Source organism: Piliocolobus tephrosceles, chromosome X (genome assembly GCF_002776525.5).
Source record: "Piliocolobus tephrosceles isolate RC106 chromosome X, ASM277652v3, whole genome shotgun sequence".
Taxonomy (NCBI): Eukaryota; Metazoa; Chordata; class Mammalia; order Primates; family Cercopithecidae; genus Piliocolobus; species Piliocolobus tephrosceles.
Genome location: NC_045455.1, coordinates 40,654,265 through 40,674,944, shown reverse-complemented (window position 1 = coordinate 40,674,944; position 20,680 = coordinate 40,654,265).

Below are 20,680 nucleotides of genomic sequence, written 5' to 3'. Positions count from 1 at the left end.
AAACAAATTCAAAACCCAGAATATGATGAGACTTCAAGAACCCAGTGATGGCTACAGGTACGTGTTTATCAAGCTGGCATTCATGAAGCCCTGGCCCTGCCTGAGTTCTCCATTAATTCTGTCGTCCTTGGTCCCCACCTACCTTGCGCAAGAGTGGCTGGTTCTACCACCCATCAGCCATGTCCCTCCTCATTCCTCATCCCTCTTCAATGGCCTAGGAAATCTCAGACACTTTCTGGACATCAAGCTGGAACATGGAGTCTCTGGGAAGTGATTATCAGGCTCAGGATTTCTGTGTATGGTTGAGCAATGCGTGCACTGTACAAAGGCCAAAGGAACAAGAAGGATCTGAAACAATCCACATTATGCTTGCCAAGTGGTGCTCCCTGGCATTGGACTGCTTCGGTCTGGAAAAAGATAGCCTTTGACTTTTGCAAAAAGACACTGGTCAGTTGGCCAAGCATGCATCTGCCAGTCTTCCTCCATGCAGAGGGGTGCCTTTTTCTAATTCTTCCACTCAGAGGGAGAATTTTTATCTTAATTCCCGCAAAGGCAAATGATTGGCTTGTTGCTTGGCCCATCCGCCTTGACCCTTTACTCAGTTATCTCTACTCTATTGCTTGAGAGGCACCTTGTGGTTCTGGTAACGTGAATAAAGGGCTTCTCTACAGGACAAGACACAGACACCTGAACCTGAACCTATTAGTCTAGAAATGCTTCCCCGCTCTCCTCCTCTTCCCCAGGGCAAAAACAGCAGAAGGACTTCAGAGAAAGAAAGAGAATGCTGAGAAGTGGAGACACATCGGGTGTATTTCAAAAATAAAACCCCCATTACGGAACCTGTTGGCCTAACCCAGTCTCTAGATGCAACATTCCTGGGTCAAGTGTCCACCATCTGGGTCTGCTCCACATAACAGGAGCAGAAGGGTAGCGCTGGCTGTGGGCAGTGAAGAGTGGTGTCTGTTCTCAGAGAAAGTGAGCATACCTGGAGAAGCACACACTAAAAGACATCTACTACTGTTTTTCTCTAGGTTTGGAGATGATGATAATTTTGTATATATATTAAATAATCCTGCTTCTTTAACTTTCCACATTTTATGTCCCAATGACTTGAACTATAGCTTTTATAAATGTACTTTTTTCCAGTGTAAAGTCTCCTTTTAGGTATGAAACCGGGAGCTTTATAAGCATTTGGGGAAAGGTCTGAATCGTGAACTGTGCAAGGGAGAATGACCTGGTGATGCTCCATGGCTTATGCCTGCTTTCAGTACCTAATAGCCGGTACCTCTTCTAAAACATTTTCACACTGATACTCACTTGGCCATCCGTAGGAATCTATCAAGGGAAAAATAAGCAAAACCTTCCACCAGGGGGACAGTTTTGTGGAGAAGTAGTTCCCTCCAACTCCTTCCCAAATTCCTTTAGCAATTCTCATTCCTGCTTGAGCCCAAAAAATGACCTGGTCACACCCATGAGCCTCAGAATCATATTTAAAGAGGAAAAAACAAAGATTCTGTTAGATACTGACAAAGTAATAAGCTTTACTCTTTGCCAGGAAAATTACAGCACTGTGGTTCCATATGTCCCTCTTCTATGACATCTCTCTCTACCTTGTGGAGGTTGTACATAAAGTCTTCCCCTAAGGGAGGTGAAAGGTAGGTAGGGCTAGAAAGAAAAAGAATTAAAATATATATATATAAAACCTCTCATGCCCTCACCAAGAATCCCTATATATACCCAGGCCAGCATAGAATTCCCCTAACCCAAAAATGTGGTTTGGAAACAGACAATGTAGGAAAGTGAGACATCAAAAGAAGTGACTGTGGAGCTTCTGACAACACAAATGAAACCAGAAAGACAGCTCAGGCAGGCTCCTTTGGACCTGCAGCTCCCATTCCTTCAGAGAGAACTCCTGATGCTTATTTCTTCCGTGTTAGAATTAGTTTAACACTCATTCCTGATGCCCTCTCTGCAGGTCGGAACATTTTTCATTCCTCTCCAGGATGTTCAGGGAAGCTTTGACTGCAGGAAAACAAAGCACACTCCAGGACCCTCACAGGACCAGACACGCTGACCGCTTTCTCCTGGAATCCTCAGCAGACTTCTCCCTACCAGCGCTGTGCAAACCATTTGCAGCTGGGTTTTTTCCTACTTGTGAAACAACATTGTCTTCCCAACAGAGCGGGACCTATTTGATGAATGGTGGCAGAGGGCTAAGGTGGAAATGGATTTTGATTGCTTTGATTGCAAGAATCCAGACGTTTAAAAATGACCTAGATGGCTTAACCCCTTCTTACCTGAACTACAGTAAATGAAATAAAAAGATACGTATGTATACTCAAGACACAAACCAGATGATGAAATAACTGCTTTTCTCAGTGTGCTTGAAATGCTGTGATATTTACAGTCACACTTTAAAAACTCTTATTACATAAATAATACATTAATATATTTCAACAAAAAAGACTCAAACAACGTAGAAGTACAGAGAGTAAAATGCAAAAGTTTACTTTTTACCCCTCATGCACTGCCATTTTTCGCCCCAATGGTAACCAAATTTAGTTTACTGCATATGCTTCTCATCATTTTTCTCTATATTTAAATAATAAATGTTTCCTAAACATAGTTTCTGCCTGTTGCTTTTTTCCCTTAACAGTACATCTTTGAAATCTCTTCATGTCACTACATTCAGGTCTCTCATTCTCTTTAATGGCTGCAGAATTGCTGTGTTTTAATATGGTAGAAAATTATAATTGTGTTTTAGGCCAGGCGCGGTGGCTCAAGCCTGTAATCCCAGCACTTTGGGAGGCCAAGACGGGCGGATCACGAGGTCAGCAGATCGAGACCATCCTGGCTAACATGGTGAAACCTCGTCTCTACTAAAAAATACAAAAAACTAGCCAGGCAAGGTGGCAGGCGCCTGTAGTCCCAGCTACTCAGGAGGCTGAGGCAGGAGAATGGCCTAAACCCGGGAGGTGGAGCTTGCAGTGAGCTGAGATCTGGCCACTGCACTCCAGCCTGGGCGACAGAGGGAGACTCCGTCTCAAAAAAAAAAAAAAAAGAAAAGAAAATTTTAATTGTGTTTTCATGACTAAAAAAAAAAAAACTTTGAAAAGGAAGCATACTATTTGCCTGGTTCTGCAGTAACTTTTTGAAAAATTAAGTGGTAGCTTGCAAAAGCATGCTTAAATTGCTAGTCACTGAAAAAATTCTTAACAAAATGAGCCACATTGCTCACTGCTCCTGGTAGCACCCTGACACAGACCCTGCCTGGTAATCCAGCAAGTCTTGGAGAAAGTTCTTTGGGTAACAACTCTTTGCAATATTTCCTTGAAACTGGCCAAGTTCAGATAGCTTCCAATCCTGACAATGCTTTACATATAGCCTGTATGATCCTGTAACCCTGCAAGTCTTTAACAAAAAGAGAAGATTGTTAAGAAAACTGAAAACAAGAAATAAAAGACGAGCCACACTGAGTTGTTAGGTTGATTTTCCTGACTGTGTTTACACGTTTCCATAAATCCTGGAATGGCTAGGCATACCTTCATTAAATTAGGTGTTCTTGATTGGGTTACTCTCACCTTTTTACAACACTGGTCACTGTTTTCCCAGTGAACGATTAATCTCTTGCTCTTCACAATCTAAAGATTCTTTTTGGTAACCAAGTTTCAGTTATTGAACAGATACACATCACGAAATGTTTTCTAGGACCTTCTTTTTTTCTTTTTTTAAGAAAGTATGGAGGGGGGTGTTGAGGGGAACAAAACTAGCAGCATTTTGTTATCCTCAGGAGCCTATACTTTTAAGTATTTTTTGTTTTTCCCCAGGAGCCAAAGAACATGGTCATTTCATGTCAGCTTGTTATGCATTAGCACAACTCTGATCAGTGCCATCAAAGGTTATTGATAGTACCAATAATATAGATGTTGGAAAATTTTACATTGATTTAATGCCTGAAATCAATCAACCTTTCACTATTCTCTTTCCTTTCCATTGCTCCTGCAGACTCAGATAACATTCAGTTCCTGAATCTCCAGAGCCTCCTGTAAAGGGGTAATGGAATCCATCTGAGAGTTTAGTAATCTACAGCTCTTGGATTAGAACCCATCAAAAGCTAGAATAGGTCATTTTACCATCAAAAGAACATCCCTCCTTCAAAGAAATGTCAAAACTCAAGCAGTCTTTTCACTCTGAGGTGGCCTTATTTATAGACTTTTCTGGTTTCATTTCTCTTGCAATACACTGTGATCCCCAGGACAGTGGCCCATGGATGGCAGCAAAGCCTCGCAGCTGAGACTATGTCTGAATGCAGCTCAGGCTCTCCTCCACATTCCATTTGTTCAAGTAACTTTTCCAGGGCTATGCAGTCAGGCCAATTATCTTAGAAACAAGCAATTATAACCACATTCACAGCTCCCTAAAAGGGTGAGAGCATTCTAGTAACAATTTCTCATGAAAGAAAAACAGTAATTGAAGGATTGGCAAGGCTATTGCAACAGACCAAGACCTCTGGTAAGACATTTAATAGCATGCAGGAGTATACACACACACACACACACACATACACACACAGAGTCCACTTGCTTTCCCACCAGAGGAATTTTTCCTTTCCATTCAAATCTACCAAATATTTTCTGGAGGAAAAAATACAGAGAGACCATAGGAAACAAAATAGATGAAAGTATAACTGGCATTCTGAGTTCTGGTCATGCATTATTCCTTAATATTTATATGTTCATCTTTTGTTTCTCTATTGTTGAATGTAAGTCACAGCGTGAAATACTGGCAAAGTATCATTCCTGAGATAATACACGTGGAAGCACTTTAGAAAAGGTAAATGGGGTGGATCACTTGAGGTCAGGAGTTTAAGACCAGCCTGGCCAACACGGTGAAACCCTGTCTCTACTAAAAATACAAAAATTAGCCAGGCATAGTGGTCCATGCCTGTAATCCCAGCTACCTGGGATTGAGTGAACCTGAGAGGCAGAGGTTGCGGTATGCAGAGATCGCGCCACTGCCCTCCAGCCTGGGCAACACAGCAAGATTCCATCTCAAAAAAAAAAAAAAGAAAAAAGGAAAAGAAAAGGTAAATAATTTTATCAACCTAAGGTAAATGTAGTTATTTTTGGAGCCTAATTCACATCTTTATTGATAGAACACACTATCAGCTCAAACTAGGCATGGCACCCTGAAGCAATCAAATAATCCGACATTCACTATTAGATATATTACTCTAAAAGTCTACCAGTCCTCCAGATCTCTGTCCTGATTCCATAGCACACACAGTAACACACATTGCAGCCTTTGTGCATATATTCAAATGCTTATACACATTGCTTTAGCTCTAATTGTCCAAGGGCTATTTTTCTAAGATAAGGTGGTAAATTCTTTAAGGTAAGGATTTAATGTAATATTTGTATTCCCCACAACAGAGTATAAGGCTTTGCATACCAGCAGCAATCAGTAACCAGTTGTTGAATTGATTAACTATCAGACATTCATGATAGTTTTTCAGATATTGGACCTCTGAAATGACAAGTAAACATAAGGTTTGAGTAGACTGGTGAAAACGTTATCTAAAAGCATGTACGTTTGCCCAGAGGGAAAGAAATATGTATTTATTGATTTATTTTTATTTCTTTCTTTAGGCAAAAGTACGTTTGTGAAATACACACACACATATATACTGTACTACACAAACACACACACATTGCATATATATATATGTGTGTGTGTATACATATGTGTATATATACGTGTGTATATATATGTGTGTGTGTATACATATCTCTGGGTAGCAAGGTTACCAGTTCCATTTGGCTCTGGAAAATAAGAACGACACACCATTTTCGAAGAGAAAACGGACGTCTAACCTTGCCTCTTTGTTTTGTTTTTCATGCATCCAGACCAGAGTATTAGGACAGAGGGGAGACAAAAGGTAATTGAGCTGGGATTCGGGGGAAGCATTTTGTAAGTGAATAAAAGGCCACAGTGATGAGTTCAGTGGCAGGGGGTTTTCCAAACACATCTCCAGAGAATCTGGAGTGAACCTAAATAGAAAGGCTTTCTTTCTCAAAATGCATGAAATAGGTTGAATATTTGCCTCTTGCCTGCGCGGGTGACGCCAGTCTGGACCTCAGAGCCCAGCTCCGGGTGCCGCGGCTCCCTGGATGGCTGAGCGGGGGCGGAGCGCCATCTACTGGTTATCGGTGCGACGGGCGCCGGGCAAGTTTCCCGGAGCAGAGTCTGCGAGCAAAGGGCGCATCATTTAGTCAAGAGGGCGTCTGGAATCCAGCTGCTCCGAAGTTAGGCTCCAGTGAGAAATGGCAACGTACATACCCTTTCCCACCCCTTCCCTTCCCTAGCTCTCCTCCTCCAATTATCCTTGGGAAGAAAATGCAGAGGAAAAGACATGGAAACACTCCCTTAGAATTGCAGTGGGGAGCGGGGGAGGGAAGCGCGGGATTTTGTCTGGCCAGGGAAGAGACTAGGCTTTGGAAAAGGCTTGCACCCTTGCTGGGTGCTTTCTCCTCCACCCGCTGGGCTCACTAGCTAATGAGGCTGCTGGATAACCGAGGGCTCAGGGGGCCACCTGGAACAAACGGGCAGTGGGACAGGGATGCAGGCAGGTATGGCCGGAGATGCATGGTGAGGCCCTCTCAAACCCTGGCCAGAGGAGGTGCTGTCACCCTAAGAGAAGCAAAAGCCCCATCCTCCTCTGTGTCCAGCTTTCCACTGGCCTAAAAGACGGCTTCCTTCTGGGGCAGCCTCTAGGTCTCCCAGGACTACTGCGGGGCTGACCAGCCCCCACAGGAGTGCCTCTTTTTGGAGGGCCTACTTTCTTCCAACAGCTCCCCACCCTTCTCTAGACCAGGGAGTAGTTTGATCGTCAAATCACCTTCACTGATTTCTGACAGAGAGTGAGTGCTCTACCACAGGCAGACACCCCCTTGGGCAGTAGCCCACTACTAGAATCGGCGTCATGAAGTCTCCACTTCCAAGAGTTAAAAGAACCACAGAATTATCTATTTCAAAGCGTTGGTAGATGCAAAGCCAAAATTCACACCTGGGCCCATAGTTTCCTAACTGTTTGGACGAACGGAGGCAAGATGGTGCACTTCCGGGTTCTTCTTCACCAGGTTTTCCCGGGCGCGCAAAAATGCAGCCGGGGACCCTGGACGGTGCAGACCAACTGGGCATGCGCCAGGTGACCTCAATCCGAAGAGACCAAGATTTACCTGGTCGCCCCTGCCCAACGCCCCCGACACGCCCCTGCCCGCCTATTGCCCTCCCACTCCTAGAAAAGCCGCTCTTGGCCGGAGGCCAACAGACTTCTCCCCCACACCTTAGGTTACCAAAAATAAATGTGCAGTTTTGCTCCTACACTTGCCTACCCCCTGGTTCTTTTGTGCCCGCTGGGCTGGTCTTAGAAAAAACAAATCACTAACTACCATGTTGGATGAAGAGTACAACAAATCACCTCTGTAAGGCTTCTGATAAGTGACTTTGTCAAAATGAGAAGCCGTTTACTTACAGAAAGCACAGTGACGTCAGGTTAGTGAGCGTGACGCAAGCAAGGTAGTTTACACTACATCTTCTCTCCACTCTTCCCCAAAACTCCTTCCTCAGGAGGTCTGAAGTCAGCCCCATCACCCACCCTATGCTTCAGCAAAATCCCTACCAATAAATCTCAGAGGCTGGCAATTCTTTGACTCCACAGACTTGGAGAAGACATCTGAAAAAGATGAGAATCTTTTAAAAGAGAACAGAAAACACATGTTTTCAAAGAAGATGATGACTTTTTCTGAAAATAAGGCAAGGGATGCTGCATTAGATTAGTCCCAGGTTATCTCTATTTGGCCAAATACTCTTAAAATTAAAATACCAAGACACAAACCAAAGAAGCACACTGCTAATGTATTTTACAACCTTACAAAACTTAACAGAAAGGGCCTATAATTTAATCGTATGGGTTTGGGTTTTCAGTTACTTATAACCCCGTGACAATCTCTGTAAAAGAATAAAGCAGGGATTAAGAATAGTGGTTATAACATAAATTTCTAGTATATCTATGGCATTAAGAACCTGAAAAACATCTATTCTTGATATGACACAATGTCTTCTTTCAAAATCTCTGCAATACTTAAGATCCTCTTTTTTAAGGAAACTAAATCTTAACAATCTCTAATAGATTCACTAAATGAAGCAGCACCTAAATATTGGCATGTGTGGAGTGCTGGTGATAAAATGAGGAGGTGGGGACCAATGGGGAGGCTGGAGATGTGTCCTAATGTATTTGGTTCTGCATGTTCTGTGTTGGCCATAACTCTCTTGTTAAACCATCAACTCCTCCTAGAGAGAAAGATTTTGTTTTTCTTTCTACACCATGGTTCAGGTACCTAACACAGTATTTTTGTATTGGTCCCTTCTCATACCGTTATAAAGAAATACCTGAGACTGGGTAATTTACAAAGAAAAGAGGTGTAATTGGCTCACAGCTCTTCAGGCTATACAGGAAGCAGGGTGCTGACATCTGCTTAGCTTCTGGGGAGGCCTCAGGAAACTTACAATCATGGCAGAAGGCAAAGAAGAAGCCAGAAATTCACATGGCCAGAGCAGGAGGAAGAGAGAGGAGGGAAGTACCACACACTTTTAAACAACCCAATCTCATAAGAATTCACTCACTATGCAGTACCAAGGGGAGATGGTGCTAAGCCAGTGATGAGAACTCCACCCCCATGATCCAATCACCTCCCACCAGGCCCCACCTCCAACATTGGGGATTACAACTGAACATGAGATTTGGATGGGGACACAGATCCAAACCACATCAGCTTTACAAAGAGCAAGTACTTGAGCAATACCTTGTTCCTGCCAGCTCAGCCTGCCCTGATTCTGAGCAAATCTGTACTTCAGGGGGAAGCATGAAAACTACTCAGCCAGCCCCATGAGGCACTTTCATGATCAAATCAGACTCTGAACCAGGTATCTTAGGAGCAAGCCCGGAACAGAAGCATTCTCTTGGCTGCCATATGGGACTAGAATCTCCAATGAGGACAGAGATCTCTCCTGTGGCCCCAGAGTCCTATCTAGCCCCACCTCCACCCCCAAGTTGGCTTTGCCATAGATGAGGTCTTATTATGGGCCTGGGTCTAGATGCTGGCTGGTAATTCTGGCCTATATATTCATCACTCCTGAGCACAGTTTCATCTTGTGCTCCTTCTGGATTGCTGAGCTCTGCTCTTCAGTGACAGCCAGGATATGCTTGCCTGACCTGCTAGACCCTGAATGTCCCTGTCTCTCCGAATCAGGTTCTTCGCCACCTTATCTCACCTTGAACTCTGTGAGGGTACACAATTTGCTGATTTTGACTGTTATTGATGATTCTTTGCACATCTTTGTATGCCCGAGTACCTGGCCTAGGGAAGAGGTACATGTACAATAAATGTAGGTGGAAAACAAACAAATCAATAAATGGATAATGCCAGTACTGCCTATTGACATCACTTCTTGGGCAGGGTCTGCAGCTCTCCAGAACCAATTTGTCCATGGTAGGTACACTGTGTATCTTGTTTCAGCATCCCCTGTCCCCTGTCTTCCCTTGTAGATACAAATCTAAAGATAAGTTAATATCCCAGACGTTTTCCCCAGAGCCTGCCCCATTTCAGTGAGCAGGTATAGAACCAAGTTCTGGATCTTTCAGAATCACCATCCCATCATGAGGAGACAGCCATACCCCTGATGTGTTCCCAAGTTGTGGCAGATATGATAAGAGACAGGTTCGGACCCTGCATCCACCCTAAACCTACCATTTTATCTAACCAACACTCAGAGTACTTGCTTTGTGCAAGGCACTGATTTGATCCTTATAACAACACTATGGTTATTATCTCCTTTGGCCCACAAGAAAATTGAGACACAATGGGCTTCAGCTACCTATCCAAAGGCCCACAGTGGCAGGGCTGGACATTGACCTTTGGCAGGCGGGCTCCAGAGTCCACGTTCTCATTCTCCAGCCCACACTAACTCTCCAGGCTATGACAATTCATGAGGCTCTTCTAGTCACCCTATCAGAAAAGAAGACAAAGATAATTTGGCACAAGCTCAAATATGAAACTACAAAATAAATGCCACCTAGTCTGTTCATTGATTCTGTGCCCCAACAAAACACAAGTTATTTCAGAGATGGGACGAGGCCACAGCAATCCTTCAGCTGAGGTAAGACTAAGGAAGGAGAGATTCAAAGGGAAGGAAGATTGGGGCGGGTTTAAGTAGAACTGAAAGGACGTAACGTATTGGTCAAGGAGGATTGAGAGACAGCAGAATCTAGAGTGGCTCCTGTATGATTAGTGCCATTTGACTGGGTAAATCATGGGACTTTTAACAAAGGTTAGGAATATGATGTAAGAGCAGGGGAAGGCTTACTTTCGTATGGGCTGAGAAACACAAAGATGATTAAGACACGCTGTACCCACGAATTATATATAATGTAAATGATAGCACCTTTAAAAATTTGCTAAAAGACCTGAAAATATTTTAGGCCCATAGAAATTTTTATTTACCTAAAATTTGATTATGTTCTACTCACAGGATCACCCATATGTATCATTGAATGCACAAAATTGCACACACTTTTATGATTTCATATTTTCAAACTTACACATGGACATGATTTTCCTTCTAAGAGCTGGGGCCGTGCTTCTAGCCAGAATCTTCTGGGAGGTAAAGGCCCATCTGTGCTCCAGATTCCCGTTCATCTCCCCGGGAGGCTTTCAGGAGCCCAGGGTGTGTAGGGAATGCCTGCCAGTCAGGCCCCAGGTGTGGAAACATGCACAGACATGGTCTCACCCAGGAGTAGGGCCAGCTGGGTCCTCCTCAGAGGGATTCACGATCGAGACCAAACATTTGATTTAAAGCAGGGCATTCCTGGAGTAAAGGAATCACACACTCTAATATTGGAAACACGCACGGGATTCTTTGCTAAGACTTCAGTTGACTTTAAGTGCAAGTACAGAAACACTGGAGAAATGATTCAGATAATCTCTAAAAAAGACATTTCAGGCCGGTGACCATAAACTACAGACGCACTTACATGGACAGTAACACACATTCACACGTAACCAGTTTTCCAGTGACTCACACTGAATTTTCTGCAATCATCCGTCCTCTTGCTTTCCTGATTCCAACCTCACAGACAGCCCATGTGAAATCCACGTCTACACTTCCTATTACAAAGCACCTATGACCACTGACTATGTTGTCAACAGGAACCTTCACAGCATTTAGTATAATTTGAGTGCAGCCAATCAAAAGTGTCTCCCTGATGAGTACATAGGAAGCTAGGATTGCTGTCAAATAAAAATACAGGACTACCAGTTAAACTTGAATTTCAAATAAATAGAGGTTTTTTTTTAGTAGAAATATGTCCCATGCAATATATGGACAAACATGTACTAAAACATTTTTTATTAATCTAATATTGAAATTTAACTGTGCATCCTGTATTTTACCTGGCAACCATATGTGGGGCTCCAAATAGTTTGGATTTTGATAGTGTTGGAGCTTTAAAAAAAATCCTCTACCATATGCAAGTTCCCACAGGAAAAAGCAAAAACTAAGCTGCTGTTAAATATCGTTTTATAAAGGACATAAAATTAACCTTTACTCAAATCCTGTTAGAATCTTCTCCTCTTCCCCACCTCTCTCTTTTTCTTTTTTTTTCTTTTTTTTTTTTTTTTGAGACACAGTCTCATTCTGTCACCCAGTCTGGAGTACAGTGGTGTGATCTCAGCTCACTGCAACCTCTGCCTCCCGGATTCAAGCGATTCTCGTGCCTCAGCTTCCCAAGTAGCTGGAATTACAGGAACCTGCCACCACGCATGACTAATTTTTTTATTTTTAGTAGAGACAGGGTTTCGCCATGTTGGCCAGGCTGGTCTCGAACTCCTGACCTTAGTGATCCACCCGCCTCGGCCTCCCAAAGTTACTGGATTACAGGAGTGAGCCACCGCACCCAGCCCATTTTCCTAATCTTATCACAAAATTCACCCAACCTGCAACTCTAGGAGCCATCCTAGATTGCACCCTTGCCCTCAAGCCCTATACTTACTAGGCCACAAAACTACCTCCCAACTAGCTGTTATGGACTAAACCGTGTTCTCCCAAAATTCATATGTTGGAGCTCTAACCCTCAAAGTGACTATTTGGAGATAGAGCCTTTAAAGTGGTAATTGAGGTTAAATGAAGTCATAAGCATAGGGTCTTAATCAGTATAACAGATGTCCTTATAAAAAGAGGAACAGACATCAAGGATGTACAGTCAGAGACAATGTCAGGTGAGGACACAGTGAAGAGGTGGCCATCTGCAAACCAAGCAAAGACGTCTCAGGAGAAACCAAATCTGCCGACCCCTTGATCTTAGACTTTCAGCCTCCAGAACTGTGAGAAAATAGGTTTCTGTTGTTTAAGCTTCCCCAGTCTGTGGTATTTTGTTAGGCCAGCCCAAGCACACTAATATACTAGTTTTCACATTTGTTCCTCTCCTGTGGCAACACTCCTCAGCTTCATAGCTGGAAATATTGCTATAGCCTTCTACAGGGATCTCCAACTCTATTAGACCCTCTTAAAGTGAGCCAGGAAACACAGATCCACCTAAAATCCAAATCTAATAAAGTCACTCTGCTGAAAGCTTTTTAACAATTCCTTGCTTGACTTCTTGGCTGTCTTTGGCCAGCCTCAGTGCTGTCCCAGCATCAGCTCACACAGGCTCAGGAGAGCCACCTACACTCATTTCAACTCCGCTTTCAGTGGCACCATGTTGGTAGCGTGCAACTGGCCAAGGGGTGGGTAAGTATTCACACCATGTAATCTGTAAACACAAATCAAGGCTTTTTTTTTTTTTTTAATTAGAGAGCCAATTGTTAAACATTTACCAGCCCAATATTGCCTCTATCGGGATACGTTCAGCTCCAAGAAACAAACAAAAAAAATGCATCCAATGACAGACGTACCTACCAGTGATTCTCAAAATGTGCTCCCAGACCAGTGACACAGCCAGGTTGGAAGGGCTTCCTGGCAGAACTCTAACCAGCCTGCGCACTGGGAGAAATGCGCAACCGGGAGGAGCCACGGAAATTCACACCCTTTGAAGCCTGGAGGAGCCTGGCCCCTCCTCTTCCTAAGTGGAACCCGGGATTCAAACTGGGAGGCAGAGAGCACTCCCTCTCACTTTGCTAAGAATCTCTGTTTCCCTTTCTGTTCCTTTTTTGCCCAATAAATCCCGTTTTGCTCACTCTTCAAATTGTCTGCGAGCCTAAATTTCTGTGGCGGTGTGACAAGGACCCTGTCTTTAGCTGAACCAAGGAAAAGTCCCACAACACCAGCAGTGGCAGCAGCAGCAGCAGCCTGAAATTTGTTAAAAATATAACTTCTGAAGGTCCTTCCCCTAGATCTACTGAATGGAAAACTCGCCCAGCAATCTGGGTTTAAACAAACAGTTCAGCTGACTCTGATACCCACTTAAGTTTGAGAACTATTGACGTGAACCTGTGCTCTCAAATGTTAGTGTTTTACATTAATTGGGGTTCTTGTTAAAATACAGATTCTGACTCTGCAAGTCCGGAGCAAGGCCTGAGACTACATTTTTAACAGGCTGTCTGGTGATGCCAACGCTGCTGATTCACCAACCACATTTTTGAGTAGCAAGGACTTAAACCACAAGACATTTGAAATTTCTTTGGCAAGGACTCTAGAAGGGAGTTCAGGACTCAGTTAGTGGCTCAATGATATGATCCTGTACCCTATCTTTCCATCTAGTCCAGTGGTGTGTTCATAAATTTTAACAGTTGGGTGGAGGCATGGAGGGAGACTACTGATATGTAATAATTACCAATTTCCACAGTGTAAATACTCCCCATCGTAGTTAATTTCAACCTACTGATGTGATGCCAACTGGCTTGCAAACTTTTTGAAAATTTCTCAGTCAGGGCCGGGCGCGGTGGCTCAAGCCTGTAATCCCAGCACTTTGGGAGGCCGAGACGGGCAGATCACGAGGTCAGGAGATCGAGACCATCCTGGCTAACACGGTGAAACCCCGTCTCTACTAAAAATACAAAAAACTAGCCGGGCGAGGTGGCGGGCACCTGTAGTCCCAGCTACTCCGGAGGCTGAGGCAGGAGAATGGCGTAAACCCGGGAGGCGGAGCTTGCAGTGAGCTGAGATCTGGCCACTGCACTCCAGCTCGGGCGACAGAGCAAGACTCCGTCTCAAAAAAAAAAAAAGAAAAAGAAAATTTCTCAGTCAGATATTGCAAGATATGGTATGAGCTGGCTCCAGTACCTCACTGGATGTAGGGCTGTGATCCCAGGGTACAGGGAAAGTTAACAGTGGTGAGGATGACAGTGTTATGAGCATGGGAGTCCTCGGCTTTGCTGATTCATAGCAGGTCAGCAATATTTTATTAAAGGCCTATGGATGGGCAACAAACTTTACTACTAGTTTAAATCATTCTAGGCAATGAGGAGTCTCTCGTGTACGAAAATTTTTGCTTACTATATAAGGGGAAGGGGTGCCAATAAAAAAATACCCTGTGGAAAGTGGTCCATAAATTAATTAACTAAAAAAATGCATATTGAATACCTATGATGTTTCAGGCACAATGATATAGTAAACAAGACTGCTAGAATCCTTTTATTTTATTTTATTTTATTTTATTTTATTTTATTTTATTTTATTTTATTTTATTTTTTGAGATGGAGTCTCACTCTGTCAACCAGGCTGGAGTGCAGTGGTACAATCTTGGCTCACTGCAACCTCTGCCTCCTGGGTTCAAGCAATTCTCCTGCCTCAGCCTCCCGAGTAGCTGGGACTACAGGCACCTGCCACCATGCCTGGCTAATTTTTGTGTTTTTAGTACAGCCGGGTTTTCGCCATGTTGGCCAGGCTGGTCTCAAACTCTCGACCTCAGGTGATCCACCCATCTCGGCCTCCCAAAGTGCTGGTATTACAGGCATGAGCCACCGCGCCCGGCTTAGAATCCTTTTCTTTAAAGTGCTTACCATGTCCATATAGAGCTGATGCTCCAATTAAACACGGAAGTGTTCATTGTGAGTACAATCATAATGTGAAAAAAGATGCCAAATATACAAAGCACAAGAATATGTGCTCCATGAGGGCAGGAATTTTTCTCCATTGTGCTCACAGCCTTATCCCCACCCCCTACCATTGCCTGGCATCCGATGCTTCATCGTTATCTGTTGAACAGAATGAAGGTAAGCCACTCCTCTGTGCAGCATCACAGCCCAGTATTCAGACCAGAAGTGGGACCAGGGAACTGTAAACTATGCACTGGAATGAACAGGCAAGGACCCATTAAGGTCATCTTCCTATATAAAGCCACAGAGTCAAGAAATGGTGTCTGCTGCCCTACGAGTTTCTGTGATTAGTTCAGGAAGAAATCTCATCAAATTTATAGTGAGGCCTAAATAAGACAGATGTTAAGAGGCAAGAAATACCCAGATCCTGGCAGAGGGCTCTGAGTCCTCATGTTTCTTGGCACTTCCCCTAATTCACAAGAAATTAGCCAGCAGTGAGAGAAAGCTATTTGGCCCTCTGAGTGTAGTTCTCCCAGGGCTGTGATTTTCTTCTGTGAGTGGATTCCTTCCCCTTTAATGTGTAACTGTTTTCCCTACTGCTCTCATGAGCCAACCCCAAACTTTACATTCTAGCACCCCTTTGTGCAATTTAAACGAAGTAAAATAACAAGAAGAGGTTTCAGTTTTAAATCCTGAGACTGAGGGGTAGGCTCTGAAAAGCACAGGTGAAGTGGATTTAAAGTGGAAACACATACACACGGCCCAAGAGAAGGCTCATGAGCTGACAGAAGCCTCTGTTGGCAAGAAATTCTACTCCACTTGAGATTCTAGGAAAAAGAAGAATTTCTTTAAATTAGTACCATTTCAATGAATCCTATTGCTAAATCTTCCTTCTGCTTTTATAGAACTGGTTAAGGCTAACATTCAAAACTGCTGTAGACTGAATTGTGTCCCCCAACCTAAACTCATATAGTGAAGCCCTAACCACAATGGGAGGGTATTTGGAATTACGGACTTTGGGAGGTGAGGTCATGAGGGTGGGGCCCTCGTGTTAGGAGTAATGGCCTCATAAGAAGAGGAAGAGAACTCTCTCTTTCTCTCTCTCTCAAGGTGCACACAACAAGGAAAGATCAGATGAGGACACAGCAAGAAGGTGGCCATCAACAGGTCAGGAAGAGAGCCCTCACCAGAACTGGACCATGCTAGAAACCTGATCTCAAACTTATAGCACCCTGAAACTATAAGAAAATTAGTTTCTGTTGTTTAAGCTACCTAACGTATGGTATTTTGTTATGGCAGCCTGACAAATACAAAAACTATTTGAGTCAAATACAAGCCAAAAAAGTCTTTAAGCAACTTTGTGGAAGTGGGTGTTTCGGGTTCTTTCCTGCACCAGGCATCAGATACCACTGGCACAAGACGTAGGTGGCTGCAAAAAGGGCTGAAGAGGCCACCATCTCCTGTTCCCTGCTTAGAGCTGAAGACAAATGGGAGAGCCAGGAGCACTCCACTCTTCTCTACACCGTGCCGGCCTGGGGGAATCCAACATGATCAAATAACATATAGATGACATTTTCTAAATTCTGCTCCCATCCTCTATTAAAGGAACTTCAACCTTCTCCAAAGGTCCTGTCTGCCCCCTGAATAACTATTTCTAGTTATAGTTAATTATAGTTATACCATAACTACTTCTAGTTACAGTCTAGTTTACATTCTAACACCCCTTTGTGTTGCCCAGGCTGGAGTGCAATGGCGCAATCTTGGCTCACTACAACCTCCACCTCCTGGGTTCAAGCGATTCTCCTGCCTCAGCCTCCTGAGTAGCTGGGACTACAGGTGCACACCACCACGTCCGGCTAATTTTTGTATTTTTAGTAGAAACGGGGTTTCACCATGTTGGCCATGCTGGTCTCGAACTCCTGACCTCAGGTGATCTGCCTGCCTTGGTCTCCCAAAATGCTGGGATTACAGGCATCAAGGAATTTAGAATTTGTACCACAGACCAGTATTTCCCACACTGATGCCTGATAGAGCTAATCCCACGGGACTTACTCTGGAAGAAAAGAAATGTCGGGGTGGAGAGCGGGCTGTTCATGGCCAGATAAGAATGGGAACCACCACATTGAACATCTCCTCGGCAACATCCAAGACTTTCAAGAGTCCTTTAGTGAAAACTACCATCCCCAGAGCTAATTTGTTTTACTTCGTTACCCTAGTGTTTTCTAACTTTAAAAACCTTTCTTTTGATCAAAGGCAATTACCACATTTTTTGGAACCTACTTTGGGAAATGCTGCTTTAAGTTAGGCAGTAGTAACTGAAGAGGTTTCACGGAGGAAATTGACCTACCTAAACCAATACAATTGGAAAATTAACATGAAGTTCAGAAAGCATTGAAGAGAAGGGAAAGAATAATCAATAAAGAGGTTTTCGCCAGAGTTGAGATAAAGCTATGCAGATCCAGACCACAGGGGCTGCAGTGAGAATGGAAAAGAAGAGTGAAAATAAAAGGAATTGTTTCTGGAGTTGGCAGAAATTGTTTACTGACAATTTAGGAAGATGCCAAGGAAGAGAAAGGAGATAAGGTTTAGCACCTGATTTCTGATTAAAAGAATAATTTCGTGGCTGAGAGAAATAAGAGATATCAGAAAGAGAAAGGTGGCAAATTTGATTTCAGATATGGGAATTTTATTTTCATGGTATCAGGGACTTATTTATTTTGGTCTACTATATATTGCCAATGCTCAACCCATGGTATGTTTGTAACTAATGTGATTGAATAACTGAAAAGTACTCCAATCAGAAACGTTAGCAAAATATGGAAGAAAAAAAAAACACACACATGGGTACTTCTGTGCCCAGGGATAGTGCTGAGTCTGTGAATAAGGCTGCAGATAAAACAAAATTGAGTCATCTTTGTTTTGTATATCATCTCTTCCTAAATCTACATGTGAAACAGGAATTAGGGGTCCTGATATCCAGAAAAAGAAACATTGAAGAATGGAGCTATCCCTTTTCCAACACTAAATAAGCTGCATTTTAAGAAAGACAAACTTGGAAATAGAACCATCCAAGGACATAAAAATAGTAATCATTAGGGTGTGAGATGAGATAGAAAACCAAAAAGAGTGACTGGAATGAAGTAGAAACGGAAAAAAAGGAAGATCACATCAAAAGCCCTCAATGTAGATGGGATTTTAAGTATATTTTTATATTTATATTTAAGTATAAAATATACTTAAGTATATTTTTATATTCTTAAAACTTATTATTTTTATGTGAAAAAAACATACCCTCCACCTCAAGAAAGAGGAGGAGAAAAATAGAGCTTTAAAAATTACATGCTTCAGGCTTGTGGAAATCTATTCTCTGCCAGCGTCAGACATGGTATTTACTTCAGGCCACATTCAACCATGTACAGTATTTCAAAACTGCCACCTAGTAATTTAAAATGACAAGAAAAATAATATAATGGATGCATGCCTGATTTCTCCTCTCCATCCCACAATAAAGGTGAGGGGTCTGAAGGCTCTTGATTATTCTCTCAGCAGAAGTAGCAAAGACTTTGAAAAGAGCGATCTTGGATTTGATTTCTACTTGGATGTTTCATTTCATGCCCTGAAGCTCATCACTTCATTCCCCAGGAAGGAACGAAACACACTATGAGGACATTGGCATAGTGCAGGAGGAGGGACTGGTGGTGCACAGTCTGCATTTTTGTGTCTCCCCAAAATGCATATGTTGAACCTGTTTAATAATGTGATGGTATCAGGAGGGAAGTGATTAGGTCAGGAGGGTGGAGTCCTCATGCATGGGATTAGTGACCTTATAGAAGAGGCCGGAGGGAGCTTATTTGCTCTTCCACTTGTGAGGACACGGAGAGAAAGCATCATCTCTGAAACAGGAAACAGGCCTTCACTAGACACTAAATCTGCTGGCACCTTGATCTTGGACTTCCCAGCCTCCAGAACTGTGAGAAATTAATTTCTGATATTTGTGAGCTACGCAGTTTGTAGTGCTTTGTTATAGTAGCCAGAATGAAGTAATACAGGGGGTGTTTCTGTTTTCCTCTGTGTAGACTTCTCGCCCTTTCAGAGACGTGTGCATAGAACTTTGTAGAGCACTGTACCTGAGTCTGACCTAGTCAAGAACTTAAAACTTTTGGAAATGCCTGTGACAGAACCTCTTATGCTAGGGCCGCAATCTACATTATCCCCCAAACTTTTCTCTCATCTATTCTTCCCTGAACACTCTTTCCCCAAGCACCTGGGTGCACTCACAGTTTACTACTGGACTCATCCTCATTATATTCCTGTCTGTGCCCCTTCTGTTCCCTCTGTGTTAAATTCCCTTCCCCCTGCCCAACTCTGACATTTCCTTAAGAAGCATTCACCTTCTCAGGGAAACCTTTACTACTTCACTGCAAGGTGACTACCCACAGCCATGGAACGTGCCAACAGAGAGGTGAAGATTAAGCCTAAGGGAAAACGAGGTTGATAACTATTAAAGATGCACTGCACATCCTTAATTTAAAGACATCAGTCTAGGCCGAGAATGGTGGCTCACACCTGTAATCCCAGCACTTTGGGAGGCCAAGGCCAGTGGATCATGAGGTCAGCAGTTCGGGACCAGCCTGGCCAACATGGTGAAACCCCATCTCCACAAAAGATACAAAAAATTAGCCAGGTGTGGTGGCGCGAGCCTGTAATCCCAGCTACTCAGGAGGCTGAGACAGGAGAATTGCTTGAACCCAGGAGGCGGAGGTTGCAGTGAGCTGATATCGCACTGTTGCACTCCAGCCTGGGTGACAAGGCGAAGCTCTGTCTCAAAAAAAAAAAAAAAAATCAACCGAGGCAGTGATACTCAACAGCTACCAACATGACAAAACCAGAGACAGCTAGTTGTTTGAAACTTGTTGGAAGCACACAGCACCACCTATGAAGTGTTCAGACCAAAAAAAAAAAAAAAAATCAAACCTGAGTCTAATCAAGTTTCTCAATTGAATGCCTGTTTATAACAAACATAGGCAACAATGGCACAAAGACATTATCAACAAAATTCAGGGTGTGAGAAACTTTAGAGTATGAATGATCACATTTCGTCAACAATACAATTGCAAGGAAAATAAAAAGGTATGTGGAAGATATGGAATCTTTACAGAGGAAGCTTTAGCTTAAAATAGATTTAAAAGACATCACAGTCAGTTGCAATGTATAAGTCTTGTTTAGATCCTGATTCAAACTAACTGTTTAAAAATACAGGAAACATCAGGAATCCGATTTGTTAATATTAAAGAATTATTATTCATTTTAAGGCATCAATATTGGTGTTATGACAATGTTTGAAAAAGAGCTCTTGGGGCATCATAATACTCCCTACACCCCTGACCTCACTCTAACACCAACAGTCAGATCCCATAGCTTAGGGTTATCAGTGTAGATCCCAAGAAAATAAAAGCAACAAAATTTGTGACCTGTAAGACCAAAAGAGACCATTCCGGTGTACGATAGAAAATATTTGGAAGAAGATATGGACAGGTTGCTAAAAGATAATTTTTTAAAGATTAAAAACATGACTCTTGGGCCAATAT